We start from the raw sequence: 19,295 nt of genomic DNA, 5'->3' as shown, positions 1-19,295 counted from the left end.
TTATCTATTCAATGCACAATATTCATATTAATATCAATTCATATTTACAGCATCTGTTCAGTGCACAATATTTAGCCTCAGTTTAACAATATATTCTGCAGCGGAGCTGCTACTGCAGCACATTGTTTTTACCTTTGCCTTGAATATGGCCATAAATAAGACCTTTTCCTTGTATGAAAGTAGTCCCTTGTACTCAAATAAATTCAAGTACTATACAGTATGAAGCCGTGCATCTTCCGCTACTGCAAATATGTGACAATAAAATAACCTTTTTAAACAAAAGAATGAATTCTGTCAACAGAAACGCTGGAGTGCTTTTATTTTGAAACGCTTACAGAAAGTCGTTTTAACATTTTAAAATGCATGTTTGTGACATAATTTCACCAGATAAGGTAAGTGTCTTGAACTCCTTATAGACAAACTGGTTTTCATTTCGCATCAAAAGTGAATTTATCTTACTAGCATCTTTAAATGATTTCAAGTTATAGTTCTTTGACTTCTAATTTGTAATTAATTCAGTAATATAATGAAAATGCTTAAGTTTAGTGTGTAAGTTGTCTTAGTTGTCCTCAACTCAAATCTATCATTCTTCATCAGGAATTATGGAGCAATGTATTTTACAGCATTTTAAATATTGTGTTCTGAAATTATATTTGAATTTAGGATATTATTTGATTCATAAAAGACACTGGCACCCTTTTAAATGTTTCTTTGAAAGTCATAATTCAATATTATCTTCTTTGTATATACTGTGTTAACATTTTTATTTTGATAACTGGAATTAGTTGCCTCGTCGTACTCGTGCTTAGAAAAGGGAAGAAGTAGAAGCAAAAACTTGTCATTGTTTACCACCACTGGAGACAGCTCGTGAAGAGTAAAGAATGACGTTTTAATGCTGAATTTGCAACCTTTCTTCACGCCTGAGAGACCCTTCCCTTCAAGTCTGTCTGTATCTTTGTTTGCAGCCTACTTTACCTTTTCAAAGAGTGAAACTAAAGCTCGACAGACGTAAAGCAGAGCTACAGAGAGAACTACGTGTTTGTTCAAGCCCCTAATCAGCATGCATTACTCTCCTGTTTCCACCCTAATTTCTTTACTCTCACCTCCGATCTGATTGAGATGTCAGAAGTTTTTGGTTACATGAAAACACCAAGAAGCTTATTCCACACTGCAGTGTCACAAGATTCAGCCTTGATAAATATGTAAAGGGGAATTCATGCTTCTGCATCAAAGCTACAGTGTAGCCTACGTGTAGTCGTGTACTCTATGCAGAGCCCTACGCCGTACACTGATGTGCACTTCCCCAAAAATGGAACTACGTGTCAAGGCGACGCAGACTTCAAGAGCTGTGATTGGTCGCTTGGTAGTATCGCATTTACGACAGACTCGCCGCTATTTTTTAATTGAGTTGTAGGAATGAACACGGAGGATGTCTTTGTTGCGGTTCTTTAAGAAAAGAAATTGCTCTTTAACATTAATCAGCTCCAACACAATTCGCTTAGTAACACTCGCCATTGTTCAGAAGCAAACAGAGATGCCAGAGTATTTGTAAATATGCGTACCAGAAACCGGAAGACACTCAACACCAGCATAGAAAGGCTCACATTCCCCTACGCACAATTATGAATGCTCTGCCCCATGCGTAGGCTACACACGTACCTACGGCATAGCTCTGATGCAGAAGCATGAATTGGGCTTAATATTCAAATAATTTAATTTCTCAGGTAAGTAGTTGAAAACACCAATATTAACTTGTGTTTTGACTGTAATTTCCAATAAGGGCCATTGTAGGTAAAAGAAAGTAAAAAGAAAATATGGCAACTGGGGAGGAGTCTGTTCCTACTTTGGAAATAAATCCTGTCATTGTTTTTACAGCACATACTGACATTCACAGGCCTGTACCCCTTCCATTAAGGGGCAACCCTCATTATTGCTGAGGGCCAGCTACTCAGCAGGAGTGTTCTTTGTGTAGGAGGGCCCCCTCCTGTTTTCATTTCATTTTTTGTCCAGTTGGTTGCAAGCAATGTCAAACCCATGTCATTGTGCTTTCTGTATCATCTTACAACAAAGACTGATTGTAGCACTAAAAAGTTACACTTGTTGAAGTAATAAGAGGCGAAAGTAAGGCTTCTTGCAGCTTTGGATTATGTTTTTATATTGTTTTTTTGCTATGAAGGCGTTTTGACACTTCTTGTGATGCAGCTGAAGACATAAGGATAATGTCATCATACACTACATACATATGTAATTAAGCAACACATGTTGCTGCCAGAGGATTTGTCTATGTTTGTAATTGGTCATTTCATATTATTGCTTTTTTGTAATTGTTAATTTTGCGGGATGTTGTCCGAACCTCTGAAACTATGCAAACAAAAACATAGTGTTCTGCCCCTTGGGTCCTTGATTCCCAGCCATCGCAGTAATCTGTTGCCCATTATGTGGATTTACAGTCAGACTTGTTTGCTCTCCCATTCCATACAAGTTGCTTTCTCACAATTTAATAACATACATGTTTATCACAACAGTCTATCCATCATATTTTGTACCTGAACCAATGAAGATCCACCAGAGCAAACGACTGTACCACCTGACCCCATGACCTAATTCAGGCAGCGGATGTTTCTGTGGGCCACCGATGCGGATGTGGGGTATTCAGCTAAAATGCCATCAGTGCAATACCAAGATGCACCACTCTGGGATCCATACAAAAGTACTGGAAGTCATTGACTCCAGGTATTACTTGGTCGGCGGAGACTATCCTCAGTGCAGTAAGTGCATGATCCCTGTCTGCCCTTGGAGCACTGATGTGTTAGATCAGATGGATCCTGCCCACAGAAGTTCCCCACTGTTCTCACCACACAGCTTGCCCTGGACAGGAAGTGTGTTACCTTCCTTAAACCACGAACAGTAGGAAACAGCTCCAGTTACCTGCAGCAAGCACTGGAGGAAGTTTAGTGAGGAGTGGGCAAGGCTCACAGTTGAGTACCTGTCTGACTGTGAGCTTCACAAAAGGAGGAGTGCAATAACCCAGTATGAGACAGCAGTCTATGGGCAGCCACCATCCTATTACCCCCTACCCCTTGGGTCATCTGGATGAGATGAAGGGTGTCATCACATCAGCATACGGCAGGATCTTAAACCTCAACTCAACAAAAAAGGAGCATGCAAACCTCTGACAAATGATGGTCATTGATTACACTTGATTATGTTGTCATATTATTTAGTTTTTCCTCTTAATCTTAATTTTATTTATGTATTTAATAGATTCAGAAAGAAGCTTGCTGGTGACATTGCAGACTCAGCTACGTGGATGACAAATGTCACCAACGAATGTGGGCAGGTGCTCAACTGTGTGGTCACCACTGGTGAGGGAGCTGGACTTGATGAGTTGTGCCAAGGGATCGTGAAGCGCTACCAGGATGCTGGAGAGCCAGAGCCTCAAGTCATTTATGTTGACAGAGATTGCTGCAGTGAGACAGGTGTGTGGCCGTCAAAATTTGTATGTAGTTATTTATTATTTGTTACAGGCACAACCTTAAAAGCTTGGACAATAATTTATTATACATGATAGGTTACCCCCAAGCGCTACTTTTATTAGGTCATATTTGTCATATACTTTGGAGAGAGGCATATGGTGATAATTGTAATTATAACAGTATGCCTAAATTCTGGGCTTGATTTTAATTTGCACAGGTGCATCCCCAGTTCTTTTATGGTTTTGACCTTGGAAAACCAAAGTGAGACTTGATATTTTCCAATTTATGAAGAGATTCACAAATGGACTCACAACAGAACACCACCCTATCTATGGCACTTCCTGCTCAAAGTTGTCCCATTGCATTTTTGAGTGGGACCAGGATGACATTTGTCGCCTCAAAGAGGCAAAGAAGTCCGAGCTGCAGAAAAAACACGCTGGTCATGCTCCTACAGAGGCTCAAGTTCTGGCCAACATCAGTTCCAGTGAACTGGCCAGACATTGTAAGAGGAGAACTCGGGGGGGGGTTGAGGAAACACGGGGGCTGATCCAGGGTTTGCTGAAGTCCATGTGGGAACTGACCGACACCACAGGTTTACGACTGATCAACCCTGAGAGCTTGACATGTGTGGGAGGTGCAACTTGACATGCATCCAAGATCCACCTGGAGTTGAACTGTATACGAAAGTCTGCTCAGGGTCACAAATGTGACGACTGGGCGCAGAATTAAACCCAAAAGCATGACAGCAGACAAACTCAAGTGCAGAAAAAGTGGTTTATTTAAACTGGAGATCAAAAAGACAGGCAAGGGGTAAAAAACTGAAATTAGTCCGAAAAGCAAAAAAATCCAAAGGGGCAGTCAAAAGGGAATCCAATATCCGAAAAGGTATCAAACAGGTCAGGAGCGGGTAGGCAAGAATCACGGGTACGTGATGCTGGAAAGCTAGGCAGAAAAACACTAGACAATCTGACAGGAACTAATGAGGGAATGGGAAGCAGGTGAGTGTGTGGGTGAGAAGACTCAGGTGACGGGAATGAGGGAATCAGAGGCGTGTGGGAGTGACTGGATCTGAAATGACAGGACAACAGAGACAGGATCAAAACAAGGCATGGCAGACTAGGTTGTGACAACAAAAGAGACAAGGTCCTGGATGTCTTGAGATGTGGAAAGCTTTCAATGCCACCAGTGCACGTTTATCCCGGGTAAATAGAAATTTGGCATGATTCATAATCTTTACATTAATTATAGTCCTGAGAACATAATTTTCTAAGCCTCAGGTTTCCTGAGAGAAGTTTGGGAGACCCACTGATAAGATACTCCAAGAGACTTCATTCTCCTTGCAACTACAACTTTAGGACTACACATTCAGCAAATTCTCGTATTGCTTTTTCACCTATTCTAATGGAAATATGTCTATTACTCTGAATTCAAAATGTTTTAGTTTTTTTACGATTCCTTAGGTGAGCGCATTGCTGTGGAATATTTGTTGGAGCAGTATGACAGAGGAGACTTGCTGGGTTCAGAACCGCAATGTGAACTTGGCAACATTCTGCCTGACTTGCTGGACGAAGTTCAGGAAGAGGAGTGTCTTGATGTCACAGTAAGTGATGCAGCGGACATTCTAAATCAGAGCCCACCTGAAGCCCATTTTGTATACAGGGAATTTTATAATCCAAGGATTTTTTTTTCGTAACTTTGTCTCCCTCACAAATTTCTAGGCTATGGTGCTCCACTGCAAATATTAGCCTTTTACTTTATGACAAATAAATAAACACTTTACAGTTCCATTTTGTCACTTTGTGTAAAATATATAGATGTAATTACTTGTCAGAGTGAGAGAGTGAAGTCTGGCTTGATTCAGTTCAGGAACTCATTACATTTAATTTAGCTGACGCTTTTATCCAAAGCAACTTACAATAAGACTCAGCGTCTTTGCTGGGTGTAAATGACCTATTAAACATTAGTTTTTTATTAGAATGTATTTTAGAGATGTGTGTATATATATATATTCTGAATACTGCGTTAATCTTGTGCAAACAGATGCCCTATTGGTTTTGATGCATTTATTTTGAAATGGTGTAAACGGAATGAGAAATGTTATACTTTTATTTTTGAAAAGGTAGTTCCTGAAAAACGAAGATGATCGGTAAAATGGCAGGTGTGCCTCGTTGTATGAAAAAGTATTACCATTAGTTGTTTAGCACCTGGCTGATAAAGGCACAAGGTTTGTGATTATTTCGTTTATTGTTGTCATTATTATAGACTTAATTCTAAACTTTTGCAGTTTGCTGTGTGTGGGTGTGTGTGTTAAATTTACAATGTGGGGCAAAGTATGCTCATACGGAAACTATTATTCACACTAATAATTTGTTATGTTTACGATATGATATGGAGTTTATAAGGGAAGTAATATTTGCTTTGTTTTCCTCCTAGTTCTTACGGTGTGTTCATATATCACAGCATGTATGGAGATGGAAATAAAGGGTTGTGAACCATCAGTTAAAGAATCAGACCATCATTCAGCTGGGGATGCTACACTGGGAAAAGGCAAAACAATCCTACCTCCTGTGCCTAAACATCTTCTGATTAAGAGTTTTTACAGAAAGGGGGGTGTAGCCACTTAAGTAGATTTTTCACATATCTGTACTTTACTTGTATTTATTTTCCTGACGACTTTTTACTTTTACTCGCTACATTTGAACACAAATTTCTGTACTTTCTACTCCTTATATTCTCAAAACTGGCTCGTTACTTGAGCAGTGGAGGTTGGCGCAACGCGCGCCTTAACGCGTCCGGAGGTTGGTCAGGCTGCCTTGGTCGACCGGGGTCGAGCAGGCTGTACCGGTAATGATCCCTCCTTAGGTTCACCTTCAGAAACTTTGTTACGAGTTTTACTTCCTCTAGATAGTCAAGTTTGATCGTCTTCTCGGCGCTCCGCCAGGTTATACTGTGGTCTATTAGTGGTCTTAGGTAGACACAAGAGGCACTTGTTTATTCTGTTGTGTTGGTTCTTTGTTGTCAGATGCACTAGTCCAATACTATTTGAACCTCAGCATCTGGGGTTCAAAATTTGTAAAATTATACAGTATATGTATATTTTTTTGTTATTTTTCAGTCAGTTGAAATAAACCCTGAAGAGAACAAATTTGGGTTGTTTTGTGTCTGTATAGACTAAAAATCACTTTGCATTTGTAATTTTGGTACTTGTACTTTTACTTTTGATACTTAAGTACATGTCAACACCAGATACTTTTGATACTTAAGTACATTTAATATGAGTTACTTTAAGACTTTGACTCAAGTCATTTTCTTACAGGTGACTAACTTTTACCAGAGTCACTTTCAGGTAAGATATCTGTACTTTTACTCAAGTATGGCTTTCAAGTACTTTATACACCACTGGGTGTAGCTCTGTAACCCCCAGATAGGGTGGATGATGCTATTTGACACTGACAACTTGAAAAAAGGCAATACTGAAGAAGCAGGAGCAGATGTAAAAAAGCTGCATTTTCTTAACAAAAAGGTACAACAGAAAAACTAAATGGTCCCTGGGAAATGCTACAAAACTAAATTATACCGGAAAACGAAAAAGAGCACAAAACTAGAAAATCTGCAGCATCACCACAAGCTGCCAACTCCTCTCTCTGTCATGGTTTTGTCTTCTAAGTGTGATTTTTTTTTATGTTTATCCCTGTGTTTATGTTTGTTTATGAGTTGTGTCTGTTTGTCATGTTTGCCCACTCCCTGTGTTCTGTTTCCTGTTTTATTTTGTAGTTTCTGCTCCCAGTGTGTTTTCTTTCTTCACTTCCTGTCTTTGTGATTGTCTGCACCAGTCCTCATGTGTTACACCTGTGTTCAATTGCCCCTGCCTTCCCTGTGTGTATATAAGTCTCTGTGCTTCCCCTTGTCGGTTCATTGTCGTAATCTCCTGTCCTGTCGTAATGCTTCATTTCCTGTGCTCGCGTCCCGTGCTTCTTCTCGTCTCTTGTAAGCTTCTGGTGTTTTCCCCTGTGTGCTCTGTGTTTTTTCAGTTTTGACTTTGAGTTTCCTGTGTTTGTTGTTATTTCTCTGTTGGACATTTTCCATTAAAAATACATTTTTTGTTTAAAGGGGACATTGTATGCCCATTTTACCACAGGTTGATATGGTTCCTTGGGGTCTTAATGAAATGTCTGTAACATACTTTGGTCAAAATACCACAAGGATCATTTAAAACAGCACCCTTTTTACCCTGTCTAAAACAGCCCTCCACAGAGTGACCTGTTTTGAGTGCCTGTTCCTTTTAAATGCTAATGAGCCAGCTCCCCCCTCCCCCCCATGATTTTAAACGGTATAAATTACATATTTTATATGATATAAATTATCAAATATGCATCCCATACTTTGTATTCCCCTTCTGTTGTCTTGGACATTCAATGGGTACAACAACAAGCGGAGAAAGCAGAATCGCGGGCTAACCAGCGCGGAGAAATGCGTGTCCCGTGTGAACAGCCAGGCGGCTGCGCGCTTGAGAACGGCGCTGCGCTGCCTCGCTGCGTCCGGTGTAAACCCGGCGTAACAAGTGTGGGGGCTCTGTGTGTTTGTGCCAGTGTTACAGTAGTGCTGAACACTGCGGAAGTCTTCCACACTGCTGGCTCTGTGGCGTTGACACAAATTCCAGCTCACGCATGGGAGAGCGAGCGGTCGCTCCCGAGCAGCTGCTGCAGCCTCCCAGTCCCAACGATCCAGACAAATGCCACATGTGAGTGAATCGCGGGCTGACCAGCGCGGAGAAATGCGCGTCCTGTGTGAACAGCCAGGCGGCTGCGCGCTTGGGAACGGCGCTGCGCTGCCTCGCTGAGTCCGGTGTAAACCCGGTGTAACGGGTGAGGTGGGGGGTGGGCCAAGGCCATGTAGGGAGACTTCCAGTGTATTGTTACGACACAATACACAGGAAGCTCATTCCAGTCACTTTTCCTGGGCTTGTCTCAAAACGGCTTTGGACCGTTGCAGCCCTCTGACAAGCTGTGGAACACATGAAGCGGTTGCATAATCCTGTCCACTAAGGTAAACTGTGGCACATTCAAAAGGCTGCAACCCTTGCACCACCTCTTCAAGCAGCACCCATTGATCTGGCTTCAGGTCAAAGTAGTGTTTGCCCGTTGGAGTTACCTCAGGATCAGATAGAGTAGCAGTGACTGGCCAGCGCTGCTCCAACAGTCTCTCTAGCATGTAGTACGCACTGTTCTATCTTGTACTAACATCCTGGATCAGTTTGTGCTGTACTGTGTTCATTTGTTGCTGTTTTGACTTGAGTTTTGTATTGGCCAGCTCGCTTCTCCTGAAGTGTTCCACTAAGCTTCTTGCAGCACCAACAGCTCTGCTGATGCTGGACTCTTTGAGGGCACTGTTAACTATGAGTTGAAGCGTGTGCCCAGCGCAGCGCACAGAGGCCCAACTGTGTTTTTGTTGTAGCATTCGCATGGCTGCCACCATATTGGACCCGTTGTCATGAACTACTGCTTTTATTTTGGGAGGCAAGATGTCAAATTTTCCTATAACCTCCTCCATCCATGTCATGATGTTTGCAGCAGTATGCCTCTCCTCCAGAGGCATGGTGGCAAGGTTAAAAGTCTTCATTTGCCGATCTTCAGTGATGAAATGGCAGGACACTCCAAGGTATGCATTGGTGGCACAGCTGGTCCACACATCAGCTGTCAGTGTGAGGGAGCCGTTAACCTCTTTTATGCTCTCCTTTACCTATAAAGATGTCAGAGGTGATTTGTGTTAACATTTTGAAATGCAAAGACCCACACAGTGTATACAGTAAACATACAACATATCAGTTTTAGATTTTTTTTTTTTTTACATGATTGTGGCCATTTTAGGATTTAATTTTAATTAATTGATTAAAATATATTGTTTTTTTTCATGACTTCTGTTATATAAAATATGTAATTGCTTACATTGAATATATAATAGCTATTATGTGTATGTGTATTTGTGACTTACCTTCAGAAAAGTTGTCTCGTATTTCTTTTCCATCAAGTGGGTGAAATGGGTTCTGGATGGCAGGTTGTATTCGGGGTTGAACTGGCATATAATTTTTTTAAACCCTTCACCATCAACCATGGAGAGTGGCCTCATATCAGTGACCAGCATGTCAAGTATTGACTCCGTGAGGGCAGTCGCTTGATGCGGAGTACAAGTCTGCTTCTTTTGCAGAAAGTCATCCATCGTACCTTTAGTCTTCTTTGGACTGCATAATTGTGATTAAAAAAGACGTTTGTCAGGCAAAAGGATAACATTACACTTTTAAACTACATTCAAACCATATTTTTGTAAAGGATTCTAGAATCCTACACACAGGTATTGAGGGAGTTGCTAAGACATGTCCGTACATATAGCAAGCTAGATAACAGGCTCTTACCGAGGCGAGTCTGCATTGTCTTCCTAACAATGTCCAACGTGCTTCCTCTCTAAATGTCCGTGCTCCCATGGAATGCTAGCTCCGCCTTACAAATATTGCAGGTCGTTTTTTTTCTGTCTAAGTTGAGGGTGAAGTTCTCCCATACTTTGGACTTTCGCGGACGCAATGTTGATGGAAGGGACGCCGCCATTGGTCTTTCAGAGATGGCTCACTCCTCAGCTACTTCCATCAGCACCTCCGGTAAAACGACGTTTAGATCAGCTGCACGGCACGAAAAGCACGCGCTATGACGTAACTAACGATTCATCGACTATTAAATTCATCTGCGACTATTTTGGTCATCGATTTTTGTCGATTAATCGTTGCACCCCTAGTAAGTATAAAGTGAGCTAAACACGAAGACCAAGTTTGGACTCTGGGTTATTGCTGACATATAAATTCAATCTATCTGCATGAATACAGAAGATAACTGCAATAGGTTGACAAAGTTATCCAACGCAGCACACTTCACCCATTATCTGTCACCTTGAGTCTGCCCAGCCCCTCCTTTCTCAGAGACCTGATCGTACAAACCTGTTGTCACTCTCCCTGATCGACCTGCTGATCTGACTCCACATATCTGTCAAAAAGGGCAACATCAAAAACAAAACAAGATAAACTGTCAACACATACTTGCTGTAAAAGAATACAACACACAACCCAAAAAAGATGATCTTCTAGATAATATAAACGATAATCAAAATTAAAATAATAATAAAATAACCAAATGTTTAATGTAGGGAGACAGGGCCTAGTGAAAAGGGGGGAGAAAGCACCCACGCAACAGCAGCATCATCGGATCAATCATCAGTAGACTTAAATTGTCACCGAAAGTGAAGACTAAAAAAGGCAGCTCTTGAAGACTCGTACCTGCAAAGGTGTTGCAGCTGTTATATCGTCACTCCATTGTTGGGTCGCTTGGTTTCCACTATACCACCCTCACGTTCTCCCACCCAAAGCAACTTGTATGGGAGAGCTGATGAATCTATTGATCCCAACAAACAAGTCTGACTGTAAATCCAGAATCAACCCAGGTCAACTGCTTGGAAGGCAGCTATGCTTACCACTATACCACCATCGCCACAAAATCCTGACAATTTGGCTGATAGAACGGGATAAATCTGGGAAAAGGTGAAAGAGAAAAGCTGAACAGAATCCAAAGAGGGGAAGAAAAGAGAGTTTAACTGTTAGTTCAGTAACACATAAAACAGAGAATTGAATGTGTACACATCTCTTCATGAACTGAGTGCAAGCAGTGAGGATTTGCTATGAAAAAGTACAGTGCAATGGAGCAAATAACTGAGTCTTTGAAACAACAAGCTTCACATTTCACCTTACCATCTCGTATCGGCTAAGGTGTTGCAGCTGTTTTGTCTTGGTTGGTTACTTGGTTTCTAAACACTGAGGTAACATGGACATGAAAAGCTGCCGACCGTTGTTGGCAAGATTTGAACCTGCGCTGGGAAACCCCAATGGATTTCTAGTCCTTCGCCTTAACCACTCGGCCAGGCCATAAATGAGGCAAAAGGGACTTCTACGGTGGGCAAAAATAAAGGAAAATGAGGGCAAAAGGGGGGACAGAAAAGGAGAGAGAGAGAAAGGGACTCATATCACACTTTAAATGCCAAGAAAACTGATATTCCAACACATTTACACTAAATTATTCACTTTTCATAGATATAATGCATATAAATAATAAACTGACAGGTAAACTTCTTCTCAGAATCCTTTTATTGTTAACTTAAAAAAGGCACATCAAAAAGGTAAAGGGGTGGCTAGACTATTTTTACTGTTTTTCAAGAGCATCTCTCCATTCTGAGATTGTCCAGATGCTGGACAATACCACTTGTCACCCTCTTATCTGGGTGTGGCCAGTGCTTTTGTTTTTGGACTGACCACACGTTTTGCACATGTAATGGTAGTTCTCTTTGCAGTGCCTCTTTTTTGGTTGCTGCCCCCTTGCCACACGTTCCTGATCTTCAAGAGCTGCCTTTTGTTGTCTCCACTTTCGGTGACGATTTAATTCTTCTGAAGATTGAGCTGATGATGATGCTGTTGCTGTTTGTGTCGATACTGGATATTGGGGTACAGCGTAGTGGTGATACAGGGCTGAAAGGTAGTTTTGCTGAGGGGTGAGTGCTGGGTTTTGCAAGGTCCAACCAGGGTATGGAGCTGATGATATGCTACCTTGCTGGTATGAGGAAGGCCCTGCTGACTGGGGTGGCAGTACTTGGCCCCGCTCATATGTGGACCAGGTAGGTGATGGGGATGGCGGTACTTGGTGCTGCCTAATGTGGACCAGGTAGGTGACGGGGGTGGCGGTACTTGGTGCTGCCCATATGTGGACCAGGAAGGTGAGGGATGAGGTGGCAGTTGACCCTGCTGATATGAGGGTGGAACAGAAGGACCAGGCCATGCATATGATTCAGTAGGACAGAGCGGTGCTGAGCCAGCTCTGACACTATGGCGCCGGCGTATCACTGCCTCGACCTCCTGATTATCTGGCTCCTGAAACTCCATAAGTATATGTCCATGTTCCACATGTGCAGTGAGGAGCTCTCTTGCCTCGGGCAAGGAGTCCTGCGCCATAGAGACTGTCTGGGGAAGATGCACCCCTTGCAGCAAATAGTCTCGACCAGTTCTTTTCTGCCTTTCATGCAACCTGGAACAAATACACGTCAAAATGTTTACAATTTTACACAAGCAAATTTGCAAAAGGATCTCATAAATTGAATAAGAATAAGAAGTCCTTTATTAGTCCCACAATGCGGAAATTTACATAGAGGAAGTCAAAAAATTTATCTCACCAAGAAGATACTGTGGTGTTGTTGACAGTAACCAGCACCAAGGTGGTTTGGTCCTGAATCACCCGGCTGTCCTCTAGCAGTTGTTTGATGTGTTGGTAAGTGTGAGCAATTGACTGGGGAATTGGTAAGGTTTTACCGTTGCAGTCTTTTGGCCTATTTCAGGCACACTGATACTCTTTCAACAGCCTGAGGGAAACACACTCAGAGATTCTGTTGCTGTCAGGTCTCTGGGCTGCCTGGCCATGGGTCATGAAAAGACAACATGATCAATATTGCACAGCAGACAGTATATTAATTTAAAGAAAAGGACAGGTGTTGTATGAATCATTATATTAAGTATAACCCCACTTCAGTTAAAACTAGTCTGTTACTGAACAGTCTAAAATGCTGTGAGGATTTACAGAACAACATTAATTTTATTGTGTGATATTGCTTTAATGTAACGTCATTATAAAAAATTATCAGACTTGTGATTATGTGTGCATCCACTATAGTGCAGTTCACCTTTCAGCCGCTTGCTGACCAGGTGCAGAACCACTGCGTTTCCTGGATGCTCTCCACGGCCCAGCTAAGGTCTTCCGCTTACATTTAAGTGTGTATTTAGTGACTGACTTGTCCATGGTATGAAGACTTGTGTACAGCCGCACAATCTCTTCTGTCTCTGAGGCTGACAAAGCTGTTATTGTGCAGTTTAGGTTGACAAGATAGTCTGCCAATTTGTCAACCGCCTCCCATCCAGGAAAACCCCTTGCATCACACCGGCTTTCCTGAGAAATGAAGAACATTGACAAATGGCAGTGTGTCACATACATTGACTTATAGGACCAGTTTTTTAATACACCCCTCCCTCTCTGTATAAGTTGTCTTAATCAGAAGATGCTTGAGCACAGGAAGTAGGATTGTTTTGCTTTTTCCCTGCAAAGACGTCTGGTTGAATTCCTGAACAGAATCAATCCAGACTTCAATCTCTCACTCTGACAAGTAATTATATCACAAATTGACGCAATGGAACTGTAAAAATTGTTCAGTTATTTATTTGTCATGAAGTAAATGGCAAATATTTGCAGTTCAGCACCTTATATACAGTATAGCTACCACCAGGGGTTAGAGTTATATACAAATATATGCCAATTGTGATGGACACACTAAGCGTTTAGTTAAATTACCTGAGATGAAGTGCTTGGTCCACTCGAGGAGTTGTCCTCACTAAGTACACTTCTGGCTGCACTGTCAGGACTTTGAGAGACACTGCGTAGATCAGAACTTGTTTCCAAGAAATTTGTAAGGGGGACAAAGTTCCGAAAACAAATCCTTGCATTTTTAAATTGCCTGTTTACAAAATTCCTTGGTATACAAGCATGCAACAGAAAGACAAATAGCGACAATTAATAAAATATCAAATTCATAGCATATGTAAATCAGTAACTTTTCCTGTAGTATTTCAAATGATCATGTCAGTCAAATTACCTGAGGGGATGTGTGAGATGATGTGTTGGATGAGTCACTATGGAGAAATTGTCAGGATTTGATGAGGCAGATGGACCCAGATGCAGAGTTTAAACTTAGAGTATTTTTAATGAAAGAATAACAAGAATAAACACAGGAATCTCAAAGTGTAAAACTGAAGAAAGAAAAAGCACAAAGAAAACACAGGAGGCTTTGACAGGTGAACAGGACTGGAGCTCCGGAGACACGGGATACAGAAACACAGGACATCACGGCATTTAGACAACGACGATAGACAACAATCCGACAAGGACAAAGGAAAGCACAGAGGCTTAAATACAGACACAGGGAAGGCAGGGGCAATGGGACACAGGTGTAACACATGAGGACTGGTGCAGACAATCACAGACAGGAAATAAAACTAGACACGAGACCCAAGAACCCAGACTACAAAATAAAACAGGAAACAGAACCCGGAGTGTGAAACATGAAACACAGGGATGTAAACAGAAAACACCTCTTCCAAAAGAGGTGGAACCCAAACCCTTACAGAAATGGACTGTGAGGGGGTGAAACGTCCAACTCTTCTGCACACTGGGGGGCTTCAGGTGGGCTCTGATTTAGAATGTCTGCTGCATCACTTACCTTCAAGACATCAAGACACTCCTCTTCCTGAACTTCGTCCAGCAAGTCAGGTAGAATGTTGCCAAGTTCACATTGCAGTTTTGAACCCAGCAAGTCTCCTCTGTCAGACTGCTCCAACAAATATTCCACAGCAATGCGCTCACCTAAAGAATCATAAAAAGAAAAAAAAAACATTTTGAATTCAGAGTAATAGACATATTTCCATTAGAAGGGGGGGGAAAGCAATACGATAATTTGTTGAATGTGTAGTACTAAAGTTGTTGTTGCAAGGAGAATGAGGTCTCTTGGAGTATCGTACCAGTGGGTCTCCCAGGGGGAATGAATTCTGGCAAGAGTGCATTACCGAGGACTTTGTTGCTGAGGTCATTTATGTTGGACATCAGGCGGATGTTATAAAGTTTGATTTGTGATGCACCACTCATACCCACAGCTTCATGGGCTCGGTTCATGTTCCATCTGGAACCACCCTCAAGCATGTACATCTGAGTGTGCATTGCATTAGACCTCCAGCCTTAAAAGATACAAAATGTTTGAGATTATAGAAAATAAAATTATAATAGCAGACATGTAAGGAGTATGAGTCATGCCAAAGATATACAACTTCTATTTACCCGGGCTAAATGTGCACTGGTGGCGATGAAAACTTTCCACAGAAGATGACCCCCTGCCACATCTCAAGACATCCAGGACCTTGTCTCCCTTTTGTGACCTGGAGCGGACTTTGGTATAGAGTTCAACTCCAGGAGGATCTTGGATGCATGTCAAGTGCTTCTGTTGTGTCTCCCACACATGTGTCATGCTCTCAGGGTTGATAAGTCGTAAACCTGTTGTGTCGGTCAGTTCCCACATGGGTCTTCAGCAAACCCTGAATCAACTTCCGTGTTTCCTCAACCCCCCGAGTTCTCCTCTTACAATGTCTGGCCAGTTCACTGGAGCTGATGTTGGCCAGAACTTGACCAGCGTGCTTTTTCTGCAGCTCGGACTTCTTTGCCTCTTTGAGGCGACAAATGTCATCCTGGTCCCACTCAAAAATGCAGTGGGACAACTTTGAGCAGAAAGTGCCATAGATAGGGTGGTGTTCTGTTGTGAGTCCAGTAGTAAATCTCCTCATAAAGTGGAAAATATCTAATCTCACGATGGTTTTCCATGGTCGAAGCCATGAAAGAACTGGGGATGTACCTGTACAAATGAAAAATCAAGGGCAGAATTTATGCATAATGTTATAATTACAATTATCACTATATGACTCTCTCCAAAGTATGATATGACAAATATGAGCTAATACAAGTAGCACTTGGGGGGTAACCTGTCATGTATGCTAAGTTATTGCTCAAGTTTTTAAGGTTGTGCCTGTAACAAATAAAAAATAACTACATAAACATTTTGACGGTCACACACCTGTCCCACTGCAGCAATCTCTGTCAACGTAAATGGCTTGTGGCTCTGGCTCTCCAGCATCCTGGTAGCGCTTCACGATCCCTTGGCACAACTCATCCAGTCCAGCTCCCTCACCAGCATCCTGGTAGCGCTTCACGATCCCTTGGCACAACTCATCCAGTCCAGCTCCCTCACCAGTGGTGACCACACAGTTGAGCACCTGCCCACATTCGTTGGTGACATTTGTCATCCACGTAGCTGAGTCTGCAATGTCACCTGCAAGCTTCTTTGTGATCTATTAAATACAGAAATAAAATTAAGATTAAGGGGAAAAACAGGTTGGTGGCTGCCCATAGACTGCTGTCTTATACTGGGTTATTGCACTCCTCCTTTTGTGAAGCTCACAGTCCGACAGGTACTCAACTGTGCGCCTTGCCCACTCCTCACTGTGAATTTCCTCCAGTGCTTGCTGCAGGTAACTGGAGCTGTTTCCTACTGTTCTTGGTTTGAGGAAGGTAACACACTTCCTGTCCAGGGCAAGCTGTATGGTGAGAACAGCAGGGAACTTGTTTCTGTGGGCAGGATCCAACTGATCTAACGCATCAGTGCTCCAAGGGCAGACAGGGATTTTGCACTTACTGCACCGAGGATAGTCTCCGCCGACCAAGTAATACCTGGAGTCAAGGTCAATTACTTCCCATGCTTTTGTGTAGATCCCAGAGTGGTGCATCTTGGTTTTGCACTGCACACATTTGATTGGAATACCCCACATCCGCATCGGTGCCCACAGAAACATCCGCTGCCTGAAGTAGGTCATGGGGTCAGGTTGTATATTTGTCGGCTTTGGTGGATTAGGTGGATGGAACCAGTTTTGAGGAAACTGTTGCCGCAGCTGTCCGGTGGGGTCGTAAAGACACTGGGCAATCCACCCTTAATCGGCAGGGTTGATGACCCGCATGAACTGTTTGGGGAGAAAACTCACCCAATTCACCACCGGCGGCCTCAGGTGGACAACGTAAGGAGATGTGGCAGGAAAAGAAGGTGGTGGTGGAGGAGGATGTTGTTGGGATGGAGGAGGTTGTTGTTGTTGTGGTGGAGGGGGAGGTAGTTGTTGTGGTGGAGGAGGAAGTGGCAGCTGTGGTGGAGGAGGTTGTTGTAGTTGTGGTGGAGGAGGAAGTTGCAGCTGTGGTGGTGGAGGTCACTGTTGTAGTTGTGTTGGTGGAGGAAGTTGCAGCTGTGGTGGAGGAGGTCGTTGATGCTTTAGCAGAGGAGGTCGTCGCTGCTGTGGAGGAGTAGGTTGTGGTTGATGTGAAGGGTTCCCACTTTCTCTGCTGACGACTGAATGACCTTCTTCAATATGTTGAAGCAGCCCAACTGCACCAATTACATTTTTTCCACACTGCTCACAAGTTTGCACTGCGTGAAAAAGTCAGATAAATGTTCAGAAAAAAGCTCAGCATGTATGTCCTTGCTGCAGTGTATCTGCTCTTGCATCTGACAGCTTGAGATGCTCTGAGCTGGCTGACTAGCTGCACTTGGGATGCTCTGGGTGGTGCAGTCTGTCAGCTGACTAGCTTCACTTGGGATGTTGTGAGCTGACTCCATCAGCAGCCTCCCTGACCTTGAGCCACTCTCTGTCTGTCTTTGCTGACTCCCTGATGCACCTGACTTTGAAAAAAGAGTTTAGTATTTCCCTTTGTCTGAAGATAAGTTGATCTCATTACTAACAATTGTGAATCAATACAAGCAGAGCTAAGATGATAATACATTATCCAGTTTACATGCTATAAATATATAATATAGCTACACATTGGTTTATGGTGAATATATCTTTAATTGATATCTACATTTGCAGGGAATTTTGTTCCCGAAGATGTCATACTCGCGGATTGGTAGGTTGTATATAGGAGTCAATGGACAGGAGTTGATGAGCTGCATGACAGCCTTCCATTTCTTAGCCCCCGGCTTCTTACCTGTGGTAAACCGGTACTTTCCCTGGGCATACTGGTACATGATACCTTCCCAGTATGCGTCTGGTTTACCCGTCTTAGTCATATCTGCAAATATGAAACATCTGTGTTAATATCAGATGAAACCGCAGGTTTAGTAAATGCATTAGGGTGACTTAGATTCGTTTGGCTAATGGCATTCACTGTTAATATCCTCACACTGCATATATGTTCTTCCTGTCTTTACACGTGTACGTCTAGTTTAATTACATTCATACTGTACGTTCTTCCTGCCTTTACATGTGTACGTCTAGTTTAATTACATTCATACTGTATGTTCTTCCTGTCTTTACACTTGTACTTCTAGTTTAATTACATTCATACTGTACGTTCTTCCTGTCTTTACACGTGTACGTCTAGTTTAATTACATTCATACTGTATGTTCTTCCTGTCTTTACACTTGTACTTCTAGTTTAATTACATTCATACTGTACGTTCTTCCTGTCTTTACACCTGTACTTCTAGTTTAATTACATTCATACTGTATGTTCTTCCTGTCTTTACACATGTACTTCTAGGTTAATTACATTCAAACTGTATCCTTGCACTTAAGTATTGCATGTTACTTATAACTTGCTGATGTCTTTTTTTACTGTTGCCGCGGTAATACAGTAAATTTCCCCATTGTCGGACTAATAAAGTACTGTACATCTTATCGTAACGTTAGTAAACTGATTACACCTCTGATATTAAGGGTAGAAAAAGTTCAGCGTCTGACACAATTATTACACGACAGCAACAGCGACATAAAGTTGTGTAATGGCCGCCCACAGTATAATGTTACTTACTGTTTTTTTTTCACTCTATTTACTCTTTCGCCCAAAGAATCACTGCCATTGATTCTTCTGCAGAGACCGGTAGAGAAGGGGCAGGAGTATTGATGATGCTCTCGTCACATGACCGTAACCTGACATGGGCGACCCAATCCTCAGGTCCTACCCGCAGTTAGGACTGCAGGTCGGACTTTCGCTTGATGTGTTAGAACTTCAGTTCGGAATTGGTCGATAAATTGTTAGGACTTGTTAAGAATTGCTCGGAATTGTTTCGAGCAATTACTGCGATGGCTGGGAATCGAAACATTTTTTC

The sequence above is a fragment of the Hippoglossus stenolepis genome, chromosome 20 (assembly GCF_022539355.2).
Source record: "Hippoglossus stenolepis isolate QCI-W04-F060 chromosome 20, HSTE1.2, whole genome shotgun sequence".
Lineage (NCBI taxonomy): Eukaryota > Metazoa > Chordata > Actinopteri > Pleuronectiformes > Pleuronectidae > Hippoglossus > Hippoglossus stenolepis.
This window is presented reverse-complemented; position numbering follows the sequence as displayed.